At 41.0% G+C, this 26,737-nt stretch overlaps 1 long non-coding RNA gene across 1 annotated transcript in view; it reads left to right on the top strand.

Annotated features, from left to right (window-relative positions):
- Positions 1 to 945: 945 nt before the first annotated feature.
- Positions 946 to 26,737, top strand: part of LOC132659588 (uncharacterized) — a 73,130-nt gene continuing 47,338 nt past the window's right edge. Inside the window, exons 1-2 of the long non-coding RNA XR_009600162.1 lie at positions 946 to 1,295; positions 1,522 to 1,677. This is a non-coding gene — a long non-coding RNA (uncharacterized LOC132659588). The remainder of the gene's footprint in view (positions 1,296 to 1,521; positions 1,678 to 26,737) is intronic.

The following is a 26,737-nucleotide window of genomic DNA, read 5'->3' as shown; positions in this document are numbered from 1 at the left end:
TGTGTTCAAGATGCTTTTAGTAAATGCTCTTTTAGGGTTTTCATGAATGGAGTCCCTAAATTCTGAGCAGTTTGGGCCCATAGTATGAGAGGAGGGGTATGAGAGGAAGGAAAAAAAACCCAACATTTATTGAGCTCTTGTTGTATGCCAGACAGCTGGAGACTGTAGCAGGGATTATATATAATCTTGTCGAATCCTCAAATTATTACTGTGGGTTTAGTAATTTTATCTTCTTTGTACAGAATCTTAGAGAGGCTGTGAAACTTTCCCATCATCACACAGACCATCCAGCTATCATTAAATGGGTCCATTTCATACAGTACCAGACAAAGTTGATATTTGATCCCAGGAACATATTATTTTAGAGCCCACGGGTGTATGTGTTGTTAAGCTTTTCCTCAGTGTCTGCAACTAATCATTGAAATATCTGTGGCTTCTTAGAGCTGAAACCAAAGATAAGCATCCGCAACCATTTCACAGAGATTCCTCTCATTTAAAGAGCCCACTCATGTACTTTAGGTACTGTTCTGGGAAAAGGATAAATCATGTGTTTGAGGAGATATTCCTCCAGTGGCTACTTTAATAAAGGCTTTTCTGTTTTCCTTCATTCTGAGTCCATAGACAATATTTTTAATTACACTGATTGTTTACCTGAGTTATAAAAGCCATGCTATAAAAGTTATAAATGTTAAAAATTTTATTCATCTGCTAAAATCTCTGCCTCAGAGTATATTCTGTTGGTTTGGATTTACACAGAAGTGTTATAAATAAATGATTTAAATAGAAAATGTGTTTGATATGGAAATTCAATAGTTAAGAGACCCACAAAGCTTGCCAGATGTTTGTGTGACGAGCTAGCAGTTCAGGTGGGTGAGGATTTATTGCTTCCTGGAGAGTCATATGAGCTGATGAGGAGTCATGAAGTGAAAAAAAGAGACCCTCATCTGAACTGGGGAAAGAGTGTAGTGGCACTGACTTCATAATTAGGAAAAAGCTAAATGTGAGGATATACCAACACATGTCTCCTGTTTTAGAAAATCTTTTTATTTTAAGGATAATGACTTTTTTCTTTTGCTTATGATGCCTTTTTTTTTTTTTTCTTTTTCAGGGAGTTCAAGCTGTGTGTTTTGAAGGTGATCTCAGGGGAGGTTCTGTAGACACGAGTTTTGAGTTTGTGAATTGTAAGGCCGTTTGTGGAAGCACATACCGCCTGTTATCATAGATGAAGTGAATGCGTTGCTGCTCATGTCCAAGGGCCACTTGCCACTCGACCCCCTCAGGACCAGTGACTCTTGGTGAGATCCAGGTGGAAATTAATTCTGCTCCCTTACTGTACATCACAAAACCACCAAAACACATTCCCAAACTACTGTATTAGAAGCACTTTTCAGTGGGCTCATTTTCTTGTTTCTTCTGCCTAAAGAAAATATATGTATATTATTCTAAATTTTCTAATTGTGCTGAAATGAGAGGTGGTACTGAATTGGCCCAAGTGTTTTTGTTTCTTATTTTCTTCTTTAGAACGCACCAGGCACATTTTGAAGACAGGCATTAATGGATAGTTTGCCTAAGAATTGGTTTGGCATTTAGAGGAATACAAAAGAAGTGAAAATCTCCTGGATTAGAGTGACAATGACGAGATGAATATCCTCCAATATTCAGAGGGGAACACAAGGCGTAAGTACCATGTACACTCATATTTGTAGTTAATAGGGGCTCAAAAGTTATTGTTTCTTGGGTAATTGAGAGGAGATGATGATCTAGAGGCATGAAATAAGCATGTTTATTTTCTAATAAAGAGGTTATAATACATAAAGAGGTTGTAATAAAAAGGTTTAGGGAGGACGCAGGATTTAAGCTGGATATTGGAAGATCAGCTGCAGTTACGTGGATAAGAGGTAAGTCCTGCCAACCAGGGAGGAACATTGTACAAAATGAAGAGGTGAGCAGTGGCTTGATTCATGAGGCGGTGAGTGAGAAGATCTATATGAATCAGTCAGAGTGTCATATTGGGGAGAAATGAAGAATGATTTTTAAAAATCTGTACATCCCTGTTTCTCTCCCTTTAAATCACCCTGTCCCTTGTTAGTCACTGTTATCTTCTGTCTTTTGGCATGCCTAGGCTGTGGGGCTTCATCTCTTCTATAAGTGGCCGGGAACTTTAGAAAAGGAACAGTATATAAGTATAGGAGGTGACTTTGGGTCCTATACAGTGTGTGGGTGCTAGTGCAGAGAGGAAATATTGAGTCCCTAAATCCAGCACCAAACATTGGATAGCTTGTGTCAGCATTTTCTTACCATGAATTCCCTCCCTGCAGTCTTGTGCTGTATTTCAAACTTACGCAAAGAGGTTTTTAGCAGCGTAACAGGGATGCTTAGTTACCACTTTATTGGGGAGTAAATTAGACAGTTATAAAGTTAAATAAAACCCAGAAAGTTCCTACTGCGTTTTCTTAAAATCCTTTGTCAAAACAAATAGCCTTGAAATGAACATAAAAATTTAAATGGCATTGACTCTAATGAAACAACAAGGAGCCTAATGAAGTTGAAGTACTGTGAGAGTTCTGGGAAAAACGAGGCTGCTTTTATCTTATTGGAATGTTTATGTCCTTGCACGTCTCCTAATCACACTGTGGTAACGTCATTCCCAGAAAGTGCTTTAGGGAAGATTGCTAATAAAAAACAAAAATGATACTTCAAATTAAGAGTCCCTCAAGTAGTCAGGCAATCAATTGTCTGAAATAGAGGGTACTAGCCTGGAAGAATGTGATTGGTGATGGCGCCCATCTTATTTTGGGTTTTGTAGATATTTGGCGCCATCGATAAAGGGTTTTTCAACAGTCACAGGGACAGCCCCTCAAACTGCACTTGTTGGGGATTCCAGTCTCTACCATTCTCTGGGGAGCCAGCTTTCTATTCACTGTCCCTTATTTTTACAAACAACTCTGTGCTCTTTCAGACATCCAGGCTTGAGGCTTGAAGTCATCCTTGGTTCCTTTCTCTCTCTTCCCACATCTCAAAGTCACTCAATTTTATCTCTCAAATGCTCCAGAATCCCTCTCATTCATTCCCTGGCTACAGCCACCAGCTCAGCTCACTTTCTTGGTTCTCATCAGTCACTGGTCTTGGTGTTTCTCTGACTTCAGGCTCACCAGCATCCTACCCCCAGATTAATCATCCTCAGTCCCACATCATGGTGTCCTTTACCTGAGCACTTGTTTTTGTTGTTTAGTCACTAAATCACTGACTTTTTGTGACCCCCATGGACTGTAGCCACCAGGCCCCTCTGTCCGTTGGCTTTCCAAGGCAAGAGTACTGGAGTGGGTTGCTATTTTCTTCTCCAGGGGATATTTCTGATCCAGGGATTGAACCCACATCTCCTGCATTGGCAGGCAGATTCTTTATTGCTGAGCCACGAGGGAATTCCTTACCTGAGCACAACGCATGGCACAATCCTGATAGTTAAGGCCCTTTACCAACCAGTTTAACCTGCGTTCCCAGCTCCATCTCTTGACATTGCCCCAGATGCACATGGGACCACTGCTATCACAAGGTGGACATTGATCATTTTCCACTTAAATGTGGCTTGTTCATTCCCTCACTATTTTTTCATTTACTTGTCCCCTTCTTTAGGATGTTGCTTTTCTTCCTCACTACTGATGCAATTTCTTGCAAGGTAATGACTTGTAACTTTTTCAGTCACCCCTTTGAGAATCTGATGAAAGCAATCTTTTATCCCAGGAAAATGCATATCCAAAGGGTTCATTGACTCCTGAAGCTCGATTTATGTACCCATTAAGAGAATACTGACCTTAAATTAAGAATTGTTGTTCAAGGTAAAGTTAAAAATCCTCAGTCCTCCAGAAAGCCTTCATAAATCACTCTGGCTGATGATGAGAACTCCCTGACCTCATCTTTTCTCACTTGAATTCCACTGAAGTTAGCTCTTACGTTCATTTGATACTTACTGAAGACCTCTGTGTATTATTTGTTTTCTTTCTCTGCATGAGCTCTGTTTCCCCCTGTAAACTAAAAGCTCCTTGAAGGCAAGGCCCTGCCACATACCTCTTGGAACTGTATATGAATCAGTGCATGTTTCTTTTGTTGGTTCAAGAATACAATCAAGCATATACAGGAGTTCAAAGGGGCAGTGTTTTCTTCTTCCAGTTTTGTTGGTTGCTGTAGAACATTTTCTGGAAGGGCCTCTGTTATACCCAAGTCATTCGGAACCTGATGACTGTTAAGGCCTCTTGATCTGTAACTTGATTGGAATGGTTACCAGAGTAGCCACTGGCCCTGATATCTCTGGTTTAGAAGGAGTGAAGGAAACTGGCCATGCTTGATATTTAAGGGCATTTTGGGGTACAGTAAAGTATTGGCAGTTACTATGAGATCTTGGCAAAATTGTGAAGATGATGAATGCATCCTTGGTATACTTTCAAGACTCCATCTTCCCTGACATCTTGTTCCTCAGATATCTCCTCTCCCAACCTAAATCTGTCCTCAGGAAAATATTTGCTGCAAATTATTTAGTCTTTAGTCTGATTATAGGCTTTCTATTCTTTAGTCCAGGATTATTTACAAAGTCTTTCTTTTAACTATTGTGCCAGTGGTAAAGGACCCGCCTGCCAAAGTAAGAGACAGAGGAGACTCGAGTTCGATCCCTGGGTTGGGAAGATCTCCTGAAGGAGGGCACGGCAACCCCCTCCAGTGTTCTTGCCTGGAGAATCCCATGGACAGAGGAGCCTGGTGGGCTATAGTCCATAGAGTCTCAAAGAGTCGGACATGACTGAAGCAATTTAGCACACATGCACACTTGTAACTATGGCATGAAAAACTTGGTTTTCTAGTAAAGATAAATCTAGGGATCTGATAATATGCAAGAATTTGGGGGGCCAATGACTCATAAATCAAGCCATATAATTTAACATTTATTCCATCCTTTTCTCAGTACCCCCACAATGTACACACACACACACACACACACACACACACACACACACACACTCAAGCTCTCATGACCGGGACTGGCTTCTGTTTAATCAATTATACAGTCTTAATAACCCTGATTGTTCATTGAGGAAAACCTCATTATCCAAGTCCCTCAAATAATCTGAGCCATACTGCTTCACCACACCTCATTGTGTTTTCCAGTAGAGAAGGAGTATGCACTAGAAGGGAAGGTGATAAGAAGTTGGATGAGCAACAATGTATAGGTTCAAGACTAAGAGTAGGTATAGAAATAGCATGTAGGAGTGTCTGAGTTACAAAGCTCAACAGCAGCACAGGCCATGTAGGCCTGAGCCAGCACAGAGGCCAGAGAGCCATCCCTCAAACTTGTCTAGGTGACAGAGCCCCCAGACAGGTTGGTGCTCTGGACTTTTACCATGTTCTTTATGGAGCACCATAAAATGTTGATATGTTTTCCCCTAGCAGGCAGACAAGGAAACCTTGCCTGTATTATATGTATGCAATAACAGCTGAGTAACAAAAGCACATTTCTGCCAATATAAAACAAAGCACAGCACCTCTGTGGGGGAGGAGGGGGAGGTTGGTGTCTCACCTGCTGATACAGAGACCAAAGGTCTTCAAATAACAGGTATGATGCCTGCATCCTCACAGAGCAGTGAACATCAGGCAGAGTCAGTGGTCATGGCCAACTGAAGACAAAGGGCCCTGTCTTGGTTTTTGTAAAACCACATAAGTCTCCTGGTCCTAATTCAATCAAGGGAAGGCTGAGTAACTGCAAGGAGATTTCTTGCCCACCAGTTGGGACCGAAAAAGATTTGGTTTGATTCAGAACAATAAAGAACTGGGATGTTTCTCACACCCAAGTACCATGAAGCAATTCATATCACTATAGGTGTTTGGTGCTTGTTTCACAGTTGGGACTATTCTTTCTCAACAAGAGGAAAGTCAAGTCCTGAATCAAATTGCCTTGGTAAAGCCTTGAGTTTAGGAAGTCCTCTCATCACTGTCTTGGAATCTGGCTTAAGTGTACACCCTGCTGTTAAGCTTCTGGTGATCACATAAGCTGCCCTCTGTCTGGGTGTACTAACTAGCACATGGGAATAGACCCTAGAGGCTAGAAAATGAGGAAGAAACAATTATGCCATACTTTTCCTGTGAACTGGGAAAAAACTGTCCTAGATCAAGTTCAGGCAAGAAATACCTGGGTTCAACTGTCATTCAAGGTTGAGATCTATATATGGAACAGTAATTCTCAAACGTTTCTCTACCGTGAATTATCCAGAGAACTTGTTAAAATGCAGATTCTGACTCACTACTTCAGGGGGTTGGTGCCTGAGAGTCAGCATTTCTCAGAGGATGAGATGCTATAGGCCCATAGACCACGCTTTGGGTAATAGTTGTGTTAAATATTGTTCTATGTCTGCCTCAGACTTGATCTTTGACCTTTAAGATTTATTTTACCTTTCTGGATCTCAGCTTCCTTATCTGTAAAAGAAGAGAATTGGGTTGAATCCTGAGAAGAATATTTTATATATTTTTCTACCGAGCATGGATTGTCCCTTCCTTAACAGCACTTTGATTTTCTTCTGGGGAATTTGCTTCCCTCCTTTGTGTGCAGTGATGGTAGGTGGGCAAGTTTGGGGACTTTCCATTTCATTGTGGCAGCTGAGGCAGACTCTCCTATGTCAGTTTCCACAAACTTCTTCTTATAGGCGGGGTACATGTAAGCTTGATTGGTTGTTTCTCTCCCGGAATTTGACTCTTGAGCAGAATGAACCAAATAGAAAGAAGCTATTGACACTCATCATTCCAGCTGCATGGCCAGGGTTCAGCTGGCTGCAAAACCGTCTGGAGCCTCCTTGTACCTATCTGCTTCATGCTTTGTTGCCTGATTCTGTCTTCAATCATGTGAGCAGCCCCATGGCTTTTTAGAATATGCTGTCTTTACTTGTTACCTAAAGTCCTTTTCTGTTGCTTGCAACCAGAGAGAGTGTAGTTCTCTAAGCCTCTTCTGATTCAAGCATTGTAGGGCTCGAGCCTTGAGCAGCTTGTTGGTGAGTCTGATCATTGTTTTCCGAAAGGAAATGGAAAGGCATAAGAGTATTTTCCCAGAGGAAGATCAATTCCTTTGAAGTCTTGGGCATGGGTTTGGTTAGGGGTTATTGGTTCCAGAGACAGATGTTGATTACTTTCCAGCAAATTGGTAAGTGGAGGTAATCAGGTTGTTTTCCTTTAGCATCAAATTGGTACTGAGATGCCTCCTTGTGCTTCAGAAGGAAGTAGCAAGACTTTGTAGGATGCTTCTTTTTTCTACTTAAACTTGGAAATAGCAGGAAAGGTTCCTGTTTTGCTTGCTTTGACCCTACTCATCCTCATCAGTGTATGGAATTTTCTGAGAGGCTTGAGAGTTTCCTGTCTGAAATTGAGAATAGCAGTTAAAAGTAGGCAGAGAACATTCTGGAGAGTAAGACCCATTGCTAAATAGACGACACCACCCTTATGGCAGAAAGTGAAGAGGAGCTAAAAGCCTCTTGATGAAAGTGAAAGAGGAGAGTGAAAAAGTTGGCTTAAAGTTCAACATTCAGAAAACAAAGATCATGGCGTCTGGTCCCATCACTTCATGGGAAATAGATGGGGAAACAGTGGAAACAGTGTCAGACTTTATTTTTTTGGGCTCCAAAATCACTGCTGATGGTGACTCCAGCCATGAAATTAAAAGACGCTTACTCCTTGGAAGAAAAGTTATGACCAACCTAGATAGCATATTCAAAAGCAGAGACATTACTTTGCCAACAAAGGTCCGTCTAGTCAAGGGTATGGTTTTTCCAGTGGTCATGTATGGATGTGAGAGTTGGACTGTGAAGAAAGCTGAGCACCGAAGAATTGATGCTTTTGAACTATAGTGTTTGAGAAGACTCTTGAGAGTCCCTTGGACTGCAGTGAAATCCAGCCAGTCCATTCTAAAGGAGATCAGCCCTGGGATTTCTTTGGAAGGAATGATGCTAAAGCTGAAACTCCAGTACTTTGGCCACTTCATGCAAAGAGCTGACTCATTTGAAAAGACCCTGATGCTGGGAGGGATTGGGGGTAGAAGAAGGGAATGACAGAGGATGAGATGGCTGGATGGCATCACTGACTCGATGGATGTGAGTTTGAGTGAACTCCAGGAGTTGGAGATGGACAGGGAGGCCTGGGGTGCTGCGATTCATGGGGTTGCAAAGAGTTGGACACGACTGAATGACTGAACTGAACTGAACTGAACAGAACTTATAGCCTAGTCACCTTAAGTTGTAGTTTGAAGAATGAAGAAACCTGACACCTCACTCTCATTACAAAGTTATAACATATACACACGTCCCTCCTTCCAAACTCACAACAGAGCAGCCAGCAGCTCATTCAGCCTGTCTCTTCCTGGTCTAGGGCTGCAGTACTGTAACCATTTCCTGTTGTCTGTCGGAGCCTAGTAGGAATGAATTTGTAGTTCATAAGTTCATTCTTCACCTTTCTTATCCCCACCCTTTACAGGGATTTTTAAGAGGCCAGTGAAGGACACTGTTCTATTCTCAAACAGTTCTGAGGAGTCTGAAAGATGAAGATCACATGCCTGCTTTATTGATAAAACCATGTTGAAGGACAGCTTAGACCACTGGTCAGCTAACTCTGCAGAGCTTCACTTCAGCTCCTAGTCTGGCTGAGGGGTCCTGCCAACAAGGGGCAGTGCCTGCTGGGCTAAGCTACCTGAGAGAAGAGCAGAATGTGTGTGTCACATGCAAAGACAAGGCAGAGTGCAGTCAGTGTGATTTTGGGCTGAATTATGTTAGGGTTTTCTGTTTTGTCATTTTCAGTGACAGAAGAAATCATTTTTCTCTTTTTCAATCATCTTTGCAGTGTGAAATCGACCTGTTTGCCTTCTAGACTGTTTCTTCCTACTTCCATTAGCTTTCATCTCCCTTGCTGTCCCTCCGCATTTAGGGTCCTAACAGCACAAAAACAAGTATCTACCCTGAATGTAATGTTACTGGAATTCTTGATCACAATGAAACATGGCCTGTCTGAATACCAAGTCCTTATCAGCCATTTACTCTGTGTAATAGGGCAGTCTGCCAAGGAAGGACCATGTTCATGTCCAGCTGGTATTCACTTGGCAGGGGAGGGGAGAGAAGGGAGAACCCTCTTTTCAGATACAGTTCTGCTCTGGCTCTTTGGTTTTCGTAAGAGAATGTTTCTTATGAAAGAGACATATGGAGAGAATGTTCCCACTCAACAGATTGTTAAAGGATACAGATATTTCCTGGGATAGCTGTACTCCAGGTCCATTCTGGAGATTATAACTTTGAACTCTGTTGTTCAGTTCTTACTGAAAGCTCAATTGTGAGAAATAAAACTCTTAGAGGATTGTTGGGAGGTTTTCAATTCCTCCAGTAGCCCAAAATTTATCCCCAGATCAAGCCAGACCATCAGAGAAATATGTACTTGGAACACTTTTTTTTTTTTTGTCTCTCATAAACTGCTTTTACTGAGCTGAACTTTGGAGTGAATCAGTGAGGATGCTAGAAGGAGAAGCCATGTGAAAGTTGCCTGTTGTACTTGTTCAAGGAGTTTTCAACTGTATTACATCATGCCCCTTTATGAGGATCATTAGGTTTTTTTCAGATTTAAATACTAGGAAAATCTACCATTCTCCTCTAAGTTTGGCTGCTGTGACACTTAGGAGTAAACTTGGAACATTTAACCTTTGTATATGACATTCTGACATCCATGTTTTTATATTTTCAATTTGCTTATAGTTTCTAACACTATTTTACCCTTGTTTTGTCTTTGTTCTCTCTATCTACTTTCTTTCTTTACCAAATTGTCTTCTGTTTTGTAAGCTGATTCAAGCTCTCTTAGTGGGAATGAGAATGTCAGTAAATGAGTTAATTAAAAAGTAAATGTGGATCCTTCACAGAGGAGAATATTCTTACCACTTGCCCACGCAGTAATTTTTTTGCCTTGTTATCTGTCACCTCCAGCCTTTGAAGCATAGTTTTCTCTTCTACTTAGGCCACCCTCATCTCCACCCAGGTCATCTCATGGTGTCCAGTTACATCTCGAGGTCTGATTCCAATTCTGTGCCACAAGCCCATAGGTTCTATCATTCAAGAGCTTCGATTTGGAGTCTGTGTTTTCCCTGCAGACTTGTGCCTCCCCATTTATCCCTGAGGTAGTGAATGGTGTCACCATCCCTGAAGATACCCTATCAAAGAACTGGGAGATACTCTAGACTTGTCCCTTCTTCAGTTCCTTTGTATCTAGTTCATCCACAGAGCTGACTGATTTCTCCTTCTTGGATATATTGCTAATTCTTCTACTCTTCTCTACCTCCACCACTAGTTCAGCTCTTGTCATTTCTAGCTTAGGCTAAAGCTCTGCACAGAACCACTCTCAGCCCATTTTCTACGCAACTTCTAAAATTTATTTCTGAAATACAAATCTCAGCTGATAAAGAACCTTCAATAGAACCCTGTTCTAAAGGGATAAAGTTCAAACTTCTGTATATTGCATGAAAATGCTGCCATATGTTGCGAACAGAATGATTGTCTACCACTCCAATCTTATTTCCTGCCACAGTTCTTTTCATCATCTTTATATTTGATGATTGTGGATGATTCCCTGGGCTTTCTTTTTGAGGGATAACTTCCTGGTGCAAGCTCAAAATAAGAGCTAGCTTGGCTGCTCATTCATGATGGTACTGAGGGGTAAGTAACCTTCCTCACTGCCTATCTGGGTGCTCATGATTCCCTGGAAGAGTTAATAGCTTAATTATTCATTAACCATTACTGTTTTGTACTAAAGTGAATCAGTTAGATCCAGTAAGCACTTATGTAAAGAGTGCGATATAAAAATTGAAGAAACAGGTTGGTGGTTGCCAGAGGCAGGAGGTTGGGGTGGGGGAAATGGGTGAATGTGATCAAAAACTACAACAAAAGAAAAAGATGTGGGACAGACATTAAATTCATCTGGATGCAAGAAGAGGGGAAGGGAAATTCTGGCTGTGGGGTTCTGGGCAACTCTATCATGTCCCTGGAGTGAGGTTGCCTTGGGGGCAGGATGAGGGCAAGGAATGAAAGAAGAAGGTCACCTATATAAGAAGCAAAGATGACCATGAGTTGTGCCACAGTTTTTCCAAAGATGAGAATGGATTCTGACACTTTCACTATATCCTAGAAGAAGATTAGTTATTTGATGAAATAATTCTGTTTGTAAAGAGTAGGTTGTGTGAGGTTGAGGGTGGGGCAGCGTGTGATGAAGAGAGCCTCGGCTAGTCACCATCAGCCTTTCATCAGGGATAGTGGGATGGGGGGAAGCCACACCTCATGCAGAAGACTGTCAATTTAATGTGACTCAACATGCATTTGTGGGATATCTTGGTAGGTCTTGGAGGGGTATTTATTGTGCTAGAAAGTCCTCTCTCAGAAAAGTAAGGTATGTCAACATAATGTGCTAAACTGAAAAAAAAACAAACATCATTTTGAATTCATGAACTCAAACAGAAGTATCTTTTCCAGTTCTGTCACCTCCAAAAGTGGCCCAGCTGCAGAAGCAGGCCTTTTGGCCACTACTGACTCTCATGTACACTCTTAGTTTCCCAAATATTGGCCCCCTGCTGCTAAGTGACTTCAGTCATGTCCGACTCTTAGCAACCCCATAGACTGCAGCCTACCAGGCTCCTCCATCCATGGGATTTTCCAGGCAAGGGTACTGGAGTGGGGTGCCATTGCCTTCTCCGATATTGGCCCCCAGTAGGAGCCAAAACTTTGTGGAGGGGAAATTATTCCATGTCTTGTCACAGGAAAATTCAAGAATATTCTGTGCTTGCTTGGAAAAAAGTTTCTTCAAGGATGTCAGGTGGCTCTAAAAGGAAACAGGTTATAGAACAAAGTTATAACAGTTTGAGGCTCAAATGCTGCTGCTGCTAAGTCACTTCAGTCATGTCCAACCCTGTGCAACCCCATAGATGGCAGCCCACCAGGCTCCCCTGACCCTGGGATTCTCAAGGCAAGAACACTGGAGTGGGTTGCCATTTCCTTCTCCAATGCATGAAAGTGAAAAGTGAAAGTGAAGGTGCTCAGTCGTGTCCGACTCTTAGCGACCCCATGGACTGCAGCCTACTAGGCTCCTCCATCCATGGGATTTTCCAGTCAAGAGTACTGGAGTGGGTTGCCATTGCCTTCTCTGGAGGATCAAATCAGCAGGGGGGTGGGATGGGGTTAATATATATGAGTATTTTTTTTCTTCTATTGTATTTATCTGTTCTTACAGCATCTTAGAGCTATTGTTCCCAAATAGTCTAGGGAAAAATAGTAGAAACCATTAAGAACAGGACGAATTGGTTATATCCATTGTCTCAAATAAAAATGACATCAAGGGCCCAAGATTTAATTGGCACAATGATAAGTCACAGTAACCAAGTTGAGAGAGAGGTTAATATTGTGTGGGCAAGGTTTTCAATTGTGCACATGTCCGAAGGAGTGAAGGTAATTGCACAGACTCAGTCTGTCATCTCCTAGGAAACAAGACACTTGGATGGCCTTACTGATCATAATAATAGAGTAATTAAGAATGTAATCTTTTCTAATAACACTAATGAGCCAGGTCACTGTAGTGCAATAATAGACAAAGGTTCATGCTAACCAAGTGAAACTTGAGTGCAGTACGTTGTTTCAATGGGAGATATTAAAACCTGTGTGAAAAGTATGAACTTAAGAGCCTTATTGACATAATAAAGGAAGTTTAATTCCTAAAATTGCTTAACCAAACCCCATGTCAGATAAAACCCCACGAACCCAAACAGAAGACAACAAAACAAACCCCCACATTACTCCCCACTTCAAAAAACAAAAAAAAGTCCCAAATGATCAGGAATATAAAACTTGCAAACTCAGTTGACTAGTCTGAGATTTTTTGGAAAGGGAGAAGAGTGGACTTGATTTACTTACTTACTGCAACCCTTGGAAGATATAGAATTTAAGCTAAAGTTATTAACACTTAAAGTAGTTTTAAATTTAATAGCAAATTCTGTACTACCTATGGTAATTTGTGGTAGTTTTGTCTACTTCTAATATGTTTAAAGAATTTGTGAGAATGTGACATATCAGTTTTGTGATTGTAATTAAATGTTTAGGAGAGTTTGAGAAAAAAGTTTATATTCAATATTTGAATGTTGAGGAAAATCTAGCTTATTATGTCATAGACATTGGTTTCTTATTTGTGTAACTGAGCTATGAATTTTGAGGACTCTTGAGTCCTTTATATTTAAAGGAATGTTAATTATTTTATAGATTTATAGATGGTATATATAGGGCATGAAACAATAGTTGAAGTGAAAATTCCTCTTCAGGAACAAAAATCAGGAAATAATCTTTTTTTCTTGGCTCTGTAGGACATGGTTACTGTGCTCAAATGTCTCTCAAATTTATTATGAGCTGTAAGAGTGGTCTACAAGTAATTATTTAGAGTTTACTTGTGATGACAAAACAGAGTTCAAGGCTTGAGACAGGTGTGAAAGACACGGATACAAGGTAAAACTGTGCTGAATGCTTTTTGAGGTAACTGGAACTCTGGCTGTAGAAAGTTCAGTTTGTACAAAGTAGATACCTGCAACCCTGGGGGTTGGTTGAACGAACTAAGTGAGGACACGGCCACTAGAGAGATTACGAGATATGACTAAGTCTCCAGCTTCTTGGGGCAGAGATGAGGCCCTTTTCATTCTGCCAGTACTGCCTACATCTGTGCTGGGGCACATGGGGCCATATATGACATAGATATAGCTAAGCAGACAATACACGAGATTAACAACACTAAGTATAGAGATAACATAGCAGCAGTAGTATATTCCGTCATGAGAAGCTAAGAGTTAAATTGGGCAGATGAAACAAACTTATCAAGAAGAAAAATGTCATTGTGAAAACGAAGTTCTAATGTGTATGGGGAAGAAGGTAGAAAAAGGAGAGTATTTCTGCTCTTTCAAATTACTAAAAAGAAAAAAAAAGACAAAAAAGGGACAAAGAATAGCAGCAGACAGTTCATAAAACAAGATATCCAAATGGGCGACAGACATATAAAAATGTGTTCAGTCCCAGTAATTATCATGGGAATAAAAAAGAAAACTAGTTATAATTTATCATTTATGAGACCGATACATGTTTAAAAGATTATGATATTCACTGTGGGCAAGGGTGGGAGGAAACTGGTGTCTCATACAGTGCTGGTTGGTGTGGGCTATGGTGAAGACTGTTAGGGGACTTATTTCTTAGCATCTTTCAAAATGTATGTATTTTTTTATTTTTAAAAAATATTCGTGTATTTATTTTAGTTGGCTGCATTGGGTCTTTGTTACAGCATGCAAGATCTTTCACTGCAGTGCGTGGGCTCTTTTTGAGGTGCTCAGGCTTCTCTCCAGATGTGGCACTTGGTCTCAGCAGTTGTGACGTGCAGGCTTAGTTGCACCATAGCATGTGGGATCTTAGTTCCCAGACCAGGGGTTGAACCTGTGTCTCTGCGTTGGAAGGTGGATTATTAATCACTGAACCACCAGGGAAGTCCCTAAAAATTTAAATTGTATTCATGGTGGGCCCAGAATTCTAATTCTAACAATTCTGAAGAAATCCTTGTTCATGTCTACCAAGATGTTGTTCCCAGGATGTTTAATAAAATAATGTGTATCAACTCTGTGAGCTATCATGTGACGATTAAAATTAAAAGTCAAAAGTATCTCCAAGTACAGACATAGGAAGATAACTGAGGAATCTTGTTAAGTGACAAAAGGCGTTAAAATTATGTACAATGATCCCATTAATTAAACAACCAATTATGTTAGTGTATATTTGTGTGTGTGTGCTAAGTTGCTTCAATCATGTCCAACTTTTTGCGACCCTATGGACTGTAGCACACCAGGCTCCTCTGTCCATGGAATTCTCCAGGCAAGAATACTGGAGTGGGTTGCCATGCCCTTCTCCAGGGAATCTTCTTGACCCAGGAATCAAACCCAGGTCTCCTGCATTGCGGGCAGATCTTTACCAGGGAAGCGTATGTTTATATATGATTGAAATTACACATATAAACAATTTGAAGGAAATCCTTAGTTATTATCAGTGGTTATATTTGGAAAGAAGAATGTGTTTGGAGGTGGGGGCATTTAAGAGACAACGTTATATTTAATATTATGTATGTATATCTGTGTTTATAACTCTATCTGTATCTATTTCAATGCCCATCAACATCTGTATTGATATGATATCAATGTCTTGATCTGTATTGGTTCAGTCTTTGAGTTTATATAATACTCATCTAATATGAATTACTTTTTTAAAAAAACTAAAGCATTTCTAAAGTCCGGACCCTCCAGTCCAGTTCTGGTTCCACTGTAAGAAACTAATCATTTGGAATAGAGTGAAATAAATGACATAAATAGGCTTGAGAGGAACAAATGGCTGCTTCTTGGCCTTGGTTCCTTACCTCCTGGCTCCTTTTGCACTATAAAGTGTGGAGGTGGAGAGTATCCTGCTACACCTATGTGTGCATATTCGACCTCTTCCCAGCTTCTAGAGTTAGAGACCTCCTGAGATTATAACTCTGTGATGCCAATTTAAAACATTTTTTTTTCCAATGCCTAGTTTTCCTGTGCTTGGCATACATCCCCAGAGCTGCCCCAGTGTGCTTGCTTGCTCTCTCCAGGTGAAACAGTGGTTTGTCCTCAGCTCTGCTTTGTATTTGCTTAGTGGAACCACAAAGACGACCTGGCTTCATGCTGGAGTCAGACCTGCAGACTGGGAACTAAAGCCTGTCCTTCATTTATCAAATAGAACAGTTCTGCTCAGGGCATCTGTTGTGGCTGTTGGCCTTTTTTGCCAAGCTTTGAGTGCTTGCAGTGCCCTGCATTGGCTCCTGTTAATCAGAGACTGGCATTGGTATGGCACCTGTGCCTCTTGGGATGCGAGTCACAGCTCCCACATAGGAAAGCTGTTCAATAGAGGAGCCTGAAAGGACCAGCCACCAGGTGCTGGGGACCGTCCCCACCTTTTCCATTGATTATTCATTTATTCAGCAAACATTGTCTTTCTCGACTCTGGTCTTCCTGTGAAATTCATCACCGGGCACATGGCAAAGCTCACCATTTCTGTGACTTTCTCACACTGCCCTTTCCCTGGCCTGTTTTGATTTCTTGTTCTTGGTCTTTCATCTTCCCTGGCTCTCTGTTCCCATCATCCTACACCCTTGTTCCTGGTAGTGGTTCTTCTTGGAGCAGTTGCTCTGAGAGACACAATTAACTTACCCTTACTCACTGGATTATGATTTGTCTGTGATTCTTTGGCTTTGTCTTGGCCCATAGACACAAAACAGGCTTGGCTAACTTTAGGATTTTCTAGGCAGTGGAAGGAAACAGATGGACTCTGTGGTCAGGCATTGTGCTGGGGGCTAGGTTGTGGGTGGGAGCAGTTAGGGCTCTAAAGTTTTGTTCATTCATTCATAAGACAAAAATTTTTTAAAAATTATATGAAATATACAGTCTGTCAGATTTTGAGAATTGCTTAAAAACATATGTAGAGAGGAGAAAAGGTATTGGGCTAGGAATAGGGGTAGCAATTTAATAGGGATTTAGAGAAGGCCTCACTCACTGGGTGGTCAGCCTTGTGAACTGCTTGGGAGGAAAGTATGCTAGACAAAGGGAAGATCAGGAACAATGGCTCTGAGGTGGGAGCTGGCCTGGAAGGTTGGAGAAGAGCGAGAAGGGCAGGGGAGAAACAGGAGGGGAGGAGGGGGTGTTCCTGAAGCTCAGCGCTGTTATATATGGCTAGAATGGGCTCTGCTCTTCGGGCCATCATCAGGAAGCCAGCGCTCACATCCAATGAGCTGCAGAGACAGGCACTGCTAGTGGGGAGCCTCGTGGATAGAGGTGAATACCCACTCAATGCCCTACTGTGGACCATCTCATTCGAGGTGATGACAAGGCTGAGTGGGAACAGCCTGGGGGGTGGCTGGTAGTTGGGAAGTGGGAGGAGTTTTCCAGGAAGAGGGACCAGCATGGGCAAGAGCTCAGATGTGCGCCATTATGGCATATTTGGAGAATGGAGAGTATTTAGCTGTGGCTCAAGACAGCAGTGCAAGATTGGAGAGGCAGGAAGGAAGTGAAGAGGAGACTGGTGAGGCAGGGGATGTTAGCTCAGAAGGGCCTTATTTGATACAGTAATGTGGTTAGATTTAATCCTGCAGACATGGAAAACCATGGGAGATTTTCAGATAGGGGACTGTAACATTGCTATGAAAATGAAAATAATTTTCACTCTTATGTCTCAAGTTTTCATGTCATCTGATGGTAGGAAGGCTCAGGATCTAGGGAAAGAATGATTGGGACTGAGTTCTTACTTCTCACATAATCCTAACTTTCCCTATTTGTAAAGTGGGAGTTTTAATCTGCTTTACCTGTCGGGCTTCTATGAAGAATAAATAAGATAATGTACACAGAAGAGCACTGCAGTCTGCAAGCACCCCTTAATCACCATAAATCAAAATGGCATGGACAGAGCCAGCGAAATGCGTGGACAGCATGCTCACGTGGAAAATGCATGGTTCTAGAGCCATTCATCAGTTGGCTCCACTACGTATTGACCTTGTGGTCTTGGACCACATGCTAGACCAAGAGCCTCTGTTTTCCCAACAGCAAAATGGGTTCATTTTTACTTCCCAGGCTTGGTGTGTGGACTGGAAACAGTGTGTAGTCTAGAAACAGTGTGTATGAAATACCCAGCCCTGTGCATGGTCCAGAGGGGAAGCTCAGTATCTGACAGCTTTATTTTTCTGAGAGTGATCCTGGTGAACACATATTCGGATGGATACTTACACTAGCAAGTTACTGCGCCTAGTTCTGTTAGGACAGCTTTACTGGTGCTGGTAGGAGGTGTCATCTGAATCTGAGCTGCTTCTTTTGTAGTGAGGACCTTTACCTTGCCTGGACCTGTTTGTGCCCATGGCATGCTGTCTGTCTGCGGTTGAGGGCGTGATCGGCACATGTGAAAAGAGTATAGCTGAAGATGGCAGAGGAGTAGGTGGATGTGGAATACCTCTCTCCACAGATGCACCAGGAATACATCTTCAGATGCAGAAGATCTTGCAGAACACTAGCTGAGACCAGGCAGCAGTCCCTGACCTCTGGAAAAGAATATATAGATCCATGCACAACTCAGTAGGACAAAGGGAGGGAGGGAAAATGAAGAGAGTGGGCAGGATTGGACCTGCGCCGTGGGGGTCAGATCCCCACAATGGGGCAATTGTTTGGGACAGAGGGGAACCATATGAGGAAGTGTAGCTGATGGGCCCCCAGGAGTACCATCTCAGGGCTGACTTGACGTCAATGCTAGACTATGTCCAACTAATCTGACTGGCTGCAGCCTGACTTTCGACCATTGATTTGGACAAAACCAAGGGAAATGGGAGCTGGACAACGGTTTATAGATCTAGTTCACAATTTTCCACTACTGAGGGGGAAAAGGTAGATTGCTTTCTTAATCTAGGAGAACAGTTATCCACGTTGATTGAATTCTTCAAATTATTTCTTGTTTCCCTGCTCTGTTTAGTCTCAGAGCATGTGGCTTCACATGTAAGAGAGAGAAAAAGAGGAAAATGACTGTTCAGCTGCAATTTCTCATTTGGCAGGTGCTCAGCCATTTTCTCTGGATTTGACAGGATATGATCTATCATTTAACTTGCCTCCTGATACCACCCCTGGGCAAGACTGATTTGAATCAGACCCTAGTGCGATCATTATCTTCGCTGAAGATTCGCACCTACAGTTCTTCCTGTAGCTTGTTCAGTTGCCACCACAGTGGACTCTGAGAAAAACGATCAGCAAACAGTACACTTGCCAAACCGAAACTGGCCTCACTGCTATCTCCAACAGGGCTGCCTCGATTCAGCCTTTTAACAGTTCTCCATGGTCCTTGGTCATTCATTCTTTCAGTAAATAATTAAGCACCTAACATGGTACAAATGCAAATAGTATAATCTATGATATTTCCCTTCAGGGAACTTACAGTTTAGTAGAGAAGATAAGATGTCCACAAATAACTAGACTCTAATATAGGAGCACAGAAGTGGATGACAAATAGTAAGAGTTGAATTTGAGAGGAGGGGAAGATAATTTATTGTCAGGAATTACTTCATGGAGTGGGTGGAATGGTTTGGGTGGTAGGTTGAAGGAGTGGTGTATGCAGCGATTGAAATGAGGGAGAGTGGGTGAGTATTCCAAGCTTGAACGGTGGGAGAAACAAGAATGTGTTCTGTAATGGCTTTTTGAATTGAATTGAAACAAGCATCATCTGGAGTAATGTAATACAACGGCTTGAAACTTTTAAAGAGGCTGCATAGAGGGAGACCAGTTAGGAATCTAGTATAATAATCAAGGTGAGAGAAAAAGGTCATTTAGATGACATTTTAGTCTTTCAGGTCTCAGCTTCCACATATGCTCCCTTCCTAAAAGATCTGTGTCCTTCAGTTGTGGAAAAAAGATACTATTGAAGGCAGTAACTCTCAATGTGTGACCAGAACACCTTTCCTCATCTCATCCATGGCATGGCTGTCCTTTCAGTTATGGCTCTGCTCCATTTTCAGCTGTGATACTTAGGGTCATAGATCTATAGAAGGAAGGAACTAGGGCTTGGGATCCTGTAGCCCCCTGATTTACAGATGTGGAAACCAAGGTTTAGGCAGAGAAGAACTGGCTTGCCTAAGACCTGACAGGTGGCCAGCAGTGAGACTGAAATTGAGTGTCCTGATTCTGAGTCCAGTGGTCTTCCTAGATCACCCCTCCCATGTGACAGGGACAGGTTAGCTGCACACCAAACTCCTTTAGTTCAAACTAGCCTACATTTTCCACTTGCTCTTGCAGTCAGGTGTGACTGTGTGTCTGAGCTCTGGTCAGGGGAATATGGGTGGAAGTATGAATCCTCACTCTTAGGCCTGATTCATGTAAATTTCCTTGCTCGAACCTCAACCTCTTCACTCATTTCCTAACAAGATATCCAGGGCAACCTTGAAAGCAATGTTTGAAAATGGAAGAGCCTCCATTAACCTGGAACCTTGAGTGACTCCATGGAACAGACACTCCTCCCATCCATAATTATAAATTCTATTGTTTTAAGCCACTGAGATTTATGGATTTATTTGTTAATGTAACTAATATTAACTTAGGTCATTACATCTTGCCACCATAAACCTGGAGAGTGGGACTTCAGTAAGACTACTGAAGAGCTTAACATATTTTTCCTGAAGTTGGCTGGCACCATGACTTGGACTTGGGTATGAATCCTGTCCTAGAAATCTAGAGGATACAACTCTGGTAGCAAAACAGGATGAATGGGTTGGGATTAACCTGTACTCCCAGAAATTGTCAGGGCAAAAGGGATATGGACTAGATATTGGTCATGCAATAGAGAAAATCTGCCTGGAGTTTTTTTTTTTTTTAAATTAAAGTATAATTGATTTACAATACTATGTGAGTTTTGGGTATGTTACAAAGTGATTCAAAATTTTTTAGACCATGGTGGATTCATGTTGAGGTATGGCAAAACCAATACAATATTGTAAGTAATTAGCCTCCAATTAAAATAAATAAATTTAAAAAATTGTCTCTATTTCCTGTGCTATACACTATATTGGGAGAAGGCAATGGCACCCCACTCCAGTACTCTTGCCTGGAACATCCCATGGACGGAGGAGCCTGGTAGGCTGCAGTCCATGGGGTTGCAAAGAGTCGGACACGATTGAGCGACTTCACTTTCACTTTTCACTTTCATGTGTTGGAGAAGGAAATGGCAACCCACTCCAGTGTTCTTGCCTGGAGAATCCCAGGGACTGGGGAGCCTGGTGGGCTGCCGTCTATGGGGTTGCACAGAGTCAGACATGACTGAAGCGACTTAGCAGCATATACTATATTCCTATAACTTATTTATTTTATATATAATACATAGTAGTTTGTGCCTCTTAATTCCCTATCCCTGTCTTTCCCTTCCCCACTTCTTCTTCCCAACTGGTAATCACTAGTTTACTCTTCATATCTGTGAGTCTGTATCTGTTTTGTTACATTCATTTGTTCACTTCATTTTTTAGATTCCACATTTAAGTGATAACATATAATATCTGTCTTTGTCTGGCTTCTTTCAATAAGCATAATACCCTTCAGTTCTACTCATGTTGTTGCAGAGTTTATTGATTGATCACAAGTGCATGAATTTATTTCTAGGCTCTCTATTGTGTTCCATTGATCTGTGTGTCTGTTTTTGTCCCAGTACCATACTGTTTTGGTTACTGTAGCTTTGTAGTATAGTCTGAAATCAGGGAGCATGGTACCTCCAGCTCTGTTCTTCTTTCTCAAGATTGCTTTGGCTATTCAGGGTTTTTTTTTGTGTGTGTTTCCATACAAATTTTATAATTATTTGTTCTTAGTTCTGTGAAAAATGCCTTTGGTATTTTGAAAGGAGTTTCAGTGAATTTATAGACTGCTTTGGGTAGTACACTCATTTTGACAATATTGATTCTTTCAATCCATGAACATGGTATATTTTTCATCTATTTGTGTTGTCTTCAGTTTCTTTTAGTGTCTTACAGTTTTCTGAATACAAGTCTTTCACCTTCTTGTTAGATTTATCCCTACATATTTTATTATTTTAGATGTAATGGTAAATGGTATTTCTTTCTTAATTTCTCTTCCTGATATTTAGTTGCTAGCATGTAAAAATGCAACATATTTCTGTATATTAATTCTGTATCCTACAACTTTAATTCACTGATGAGCTCTGGTAGTTTCCTTATGGCATTTTTAGGATTTTCTATGTATGGCATCATGTCATCTACAAATAGTGACAGTTTTACTTCTTCCTTTCTGATTTAGATTAATTTTATTTCTTTTTTCGTATCTGATTGTTGTGCCTAAGATTTCCAATACTATGCTAAATAATGATAATATTCTTATCTTGTTCCTGATCTTAGAGGAAATGCTTTAAGCTTTTCAGTGTTGAGTATAATGTTAGCTGTGGACTTATCATATGTGTCTTTTATTGTGTTTCACTGAGATATTTTCCACTTGAGAATTTTTATCAAAAATGGATGTGGAATTTTATCAAAAGCTTTTTCTGCATCTATTGAGATAATCATAATCAATGGCTATTATTCTTCAATTTGTTAATGTAGTTTATTACACTGATTGATTTGAGGATATTGAACCATCCTTGCATCCCTGGGATAGGTCCCATTTGATCATAGTATATGTTCCCTGGGTCAGGAAGATCTCCTGGAGAAGGAAATGACAACCCAGTCCAATCTTATTGCCTGGGAAATCTGATGGACAGAGGCTGCAGTCCATGAAGTTGCAAAGAGTTGGACATAACAACTAAACCACAGCAACAATGATCCTTTTAATGTATTGTTAAATTTTGTTTGCTAGTACTTTATTGAGGATATGTACTGCTGCTGCTGCTGCTGCTAAGTTGCTTCAGCAGTGTCCGACTCTGTGCAACCCCATAGATGGCAGCCCACCAGGTTCCCTTGTCCCTGGGATTCGCCAGGCAAGAACACTGGAGTGGGTTGTCATTTACTTCTCCAATGCATGAAAGTGAAAAGTGAAAGTGAAGCTGCTCAGTTGTGTCTGACTCTTCACGACCCCATGGACTGCAGTTTACCAGGCTCCTCGACCTGTGGGATTTTCCAGGCAAGAGTACTGGAATGCGTTGCCATTGCCTTCTTGGGAGGATATGTACATCTATATTTATTAGTGATATTGTCATGTACTTTTCTTTTTTGTGTGATATCTTTGTTTGGTTTTGCTATCAGGGTGATATACTGGTTTCAGAATGAAGTTGTAAAGTTCCTTCATCTGCAGTTTTTTTCCCAATAGTTTGAGAAGGATAGGTGTTAAGTCTTTGCTAAATGTTTGGTAAAATTTACCTATGTAGACATCTGATCCAGGACTTTTGTTTGCTGGGAGGTTTTTTTTTTTTTTTTCCCCTGATTGATTCAATTTCATTCCTGGTAATGGGTCTGTTCATATTGTCTATTTCTTCCTGGGTCACTCTTGGGAAATTGTACATATCTAGGAATTTGTTCCTTTCTTCTAGGTTGGGCATTTTATTGGTGTGTAGTTGTTTGTACTAATCTTTTAAGACCCTCTGTATTTCTAAAGTGTTGGTTGTAATTTCTCCTTTTTCATTTCTGATTTTATTGATTTGGGGCCTCCCTAATTTTTTCTGGATAAGTCTATATAAAGGCTTATCAATTTTATCTTTTCAAAGAACTAGCTCTTAGTTTTATTGATCTTTAAAAATTTTTTTTAAAGTTTATTTCATTTATTTCTTCTCTGAGCTTTATGATTTCTTTCCTTTTATGAACTCGGAGTTTTTTTGTTCTTTTTCTAGCTTCTTTAGGTGTAAGTTGTTCATTTGCAATTTTTCTTGTTTCTTGAGGTAGACTTTTATCATGGTAAACTTCCCTCTCAGAACTACCTTTGCTGCATCCCATGGATTTTAGATCATTATGTTTTCACTTTTGTCTGCAGGTATTTTTAAAATTTATTTGTTTAATTTTGGTGATACATACCTGGAGCTATTTTGACTCCTGTTTTAGTAGACTGTGGAGTAAGGAGACACTGATGATGGAGAGAGTATCTGGGTAGTAGAGTCAACCAGAAAACCTGAGGTAGAGGGAGAAGAAGCAACAGCAGAATAACTAATGACATCGCCCCCATTATCAGAGTTGCAGGTTAGGGGATCTCAGCTGGGGAATCTCCAAGGAACCCAGAAGTCACAATAATCAGATTTAAGGATTAGCTTAGCAAGAACAAGACATCACCTTAAGATCATACCAGTCAAGTAAGAACCTCATGAATCCTTTCCCATTCTCTCTCCCTTATGTTCCTACTCCAGAGAGGGAACAGGAGATGAAGCCAACTATATGCCCTTTCTCTAAAGCAGGGAGTCTACCATACTGTGGGTTTCTAGTTGGTGAAGAAGAGGAAAGGAGTCTTAACTAGGAAGGAAGATAGAAATATGGATTAATCGACTGGAGTATAAATTCTACTTTCTCAATTGAGACTGTACTTTATTACTGAAAGTGACCAAATTACATCTTATTTTTTAAAAGGATGAAAAAAATCTGGGGGCCTGCCAGAGCAAGGGAAAAAAAACCTCTCTGATGATAATCACCTTAGGAGTAGAGAGAATCAAAGAATAAAGGTGATTCATTCATCAAATGGTGCTTGTTCAAGGTGATACCAATAGTTCTAAGCACTATGATAAGTTCTTGGATGGTAGTAAGGGCTTGGATACTAAGAAAGCATATGGGAGGAACATCAAACCAGACCTGCTGAAAATGGCACCAAAGGTGAAAACTAAGGGAAGAAGCAAGCTGTGAGGTGGAGAAGGAGTATCCCAGATAGAACAACAAGGAAGCTGGAACAAGAAGAAAAAGACACTGAAAAGTGACTGGAACATAAGAATTGGGGTGGTGCAGAAACCGGGTTAGGAAGCCACATGGTGGTAATCATTTAGAGAAATTTGGATCAACCTAAGGTATTCTGGAGAAGGAAACAGCAACCCATTCCACTATTCTTGCCTGGAGAACCCCATGGACAGAGGAGCCTGGTGGGCTACAGTCCATGAGGTCACAAAGAGTTGGACATGATTGAGTAACTAAACAACAACAAAGGTATTCTGGGAACCCTTGGAAGTGTTTTAAACAGAGGAGTGATATTAGATTTGTGTTTTAGAAAATTCACTCTGTCCAGTGTGTCTGGGGGAGGATCTTGCCCCAACCTTCTGAAACTTATTGTATGGAAATCCTTCCCTCAGTTTCCAAACTTTAGCTAAGTAGATCTTCTTTCAGTTCTGCAAACACACCAGGCTCTATCCTATTTCAAGTCTTTTGCACATGCCCATCCCTATGCCTGGAATACTTTCCCTCCATTTCATGGCATTTGCTCATTTGGAGGGTCTATTTTAAATGTCATTCCCTTTGTAAAAAGTCTTCACTGTCTATCTATATTAGTTTTCTCTTCCTGCTATAAAAAATCAACACAAAGTTGAGTTTAAACAATGCAGATTTACTATATTACTGCTCTCGAGTCAAAAATCCAAAATCAAAATTTGGCTAGGCTGAATTCCTTCTGGAGAATGTGCTTCCTTTCTGTTCCCAGCTTCTGTAGGTCATCTGAAAACCTCTTCCTCCATATTCAAAGCTGGAAACAATGGATAATGCCCTTTCCACACTGCCATCTTTTTGGTTATATAATGCTCTCTTCCACCTCTAAGTTCAGTTCAGTTCAGTTCAGTTCGGTTCAGTCGCTCAGTCATGTCTGACTCTTTGCAACCCCATGAATTCCAGCATACCAGGCCTTCCTGGCCATCACCATCTCCTGGAGTTCACTCAAACTCACATCCATCGAGTCGGTAATGCCATCCAGCCATCTCATCCTCTGCCATCTCCTTTTCCTCCTGCCCCCAATCCCTCCCAGCATCAGTCTTTTCCAATGAGTCAACTCTTCGCATGAGGTGGCCAAAGTACTGGAGTTTCAGCTTTAGCATCATTCCTTCCAAAAAACACTCAGAACTGATCTCCTTTAGAATGGACTGGCTGGATCTCCTTGCAGTCCAAGGGACTCTCAAGAGTCTTCTCCAACACCACAGTTCAAAAGCATCAATTCTTTGGCATTCAGCTTTCTTCACAGCCCAACTCTCACATCCATACATGACCACTGGAAAAACCATAGCCTTGACTAAATGAACCTTTCTTGGCAAAGTAATGTTTCTGCTTTTCAATATACTATCTAGGTTGGTCATAACTTTTCTTCCAAGGAGTAAGCATCTTTTAATTTCATGGCTGCAGTCACCATCTGCAGTGATTTTGGAGCCCCAAAAGATAAAGTCTGACACTGTTTCCACTGTTTCCCTGTCTATTTCCCATGAAGTGATGGGACCAGATGCCATGATCTTCGTTTTCTGAATGTTGAGCTTCAAGCCAACTTTTTCACTCTCCACTTTCACTTTCATCAAGAGGCTTTTGAGTTCCTCTTCACTTTCTGCCATAAGGGTGGTGTCATCTGCATATCTGAGGTTATTGATATTTCTCCCGGAAATCTTGATTCCAGCTTGTGCTTCTTCCAGTCCAGCATTTCTCATGATGTACTCTGCATAGAAGTTAAATAAGCAGGATGACAATATACAGCCTTGACGTACTCCTTTTCCTATTTGGAACCAGTCTGTTGTTCCATGTCCAGTTCTAACTGTTGCTTCCTGACCTGCATACAGGTTTCTCAAGAGGCAGGTCAAGTGGTCTGGTATTCCCATCTCTTTCAGAATTTTTCCCAGTTTATTGTGATCCACACAGTCAAAGGCTTTGGCATAGTCAATAAAGCAGAAATAGATGTTTTTCTGGAACTCTCTTGCTTTTTCCATGATCCAGTGGATGTTGGCAATTTGATCTCTGGTTCCTCTGCCTTTTCTAAAACCAGCTTGAACATCTGGAAGTTCATGGTTCATGTATTGCTGAAGTCTGGCTTGGAGAATTTTGAGCATTACTTTTTGGGCCCATTGAAGTAATCCAGAATCACCTTTCCATTTTAGAATAATCTGATTAGCAATGTTAATCCCAATTGCAATCTTAATGCCCCTTAGAATTATAACCTAGTGCTTTTACAGGTTCTAGTATAAAAACAGAATTCAGGGGGGCTATATTCTGCCTAATA

The sequence above is a fragment of the Ovis aries genome, chromosome 3 (genome assembly GCF_016772045.2).
Source record: "Ovis aries strain OAR_USU_Benz2616 breed Rambouillet chromosome 3, ARS-UI_Ramb_v3.0, whole genome shotgun sequence".
Classification (NCBI taxonomy): Eukaryota; Metazoa; Chordata; class Mammalia; order Artiodactyla; family Bovidae; genus Ovis; species Ovis aries.
The sequence above is the reverse complement of the archived record's forward strand: the minus strand, read 5'-3'. Positions and strand labels throughout refer to the sequence as shown.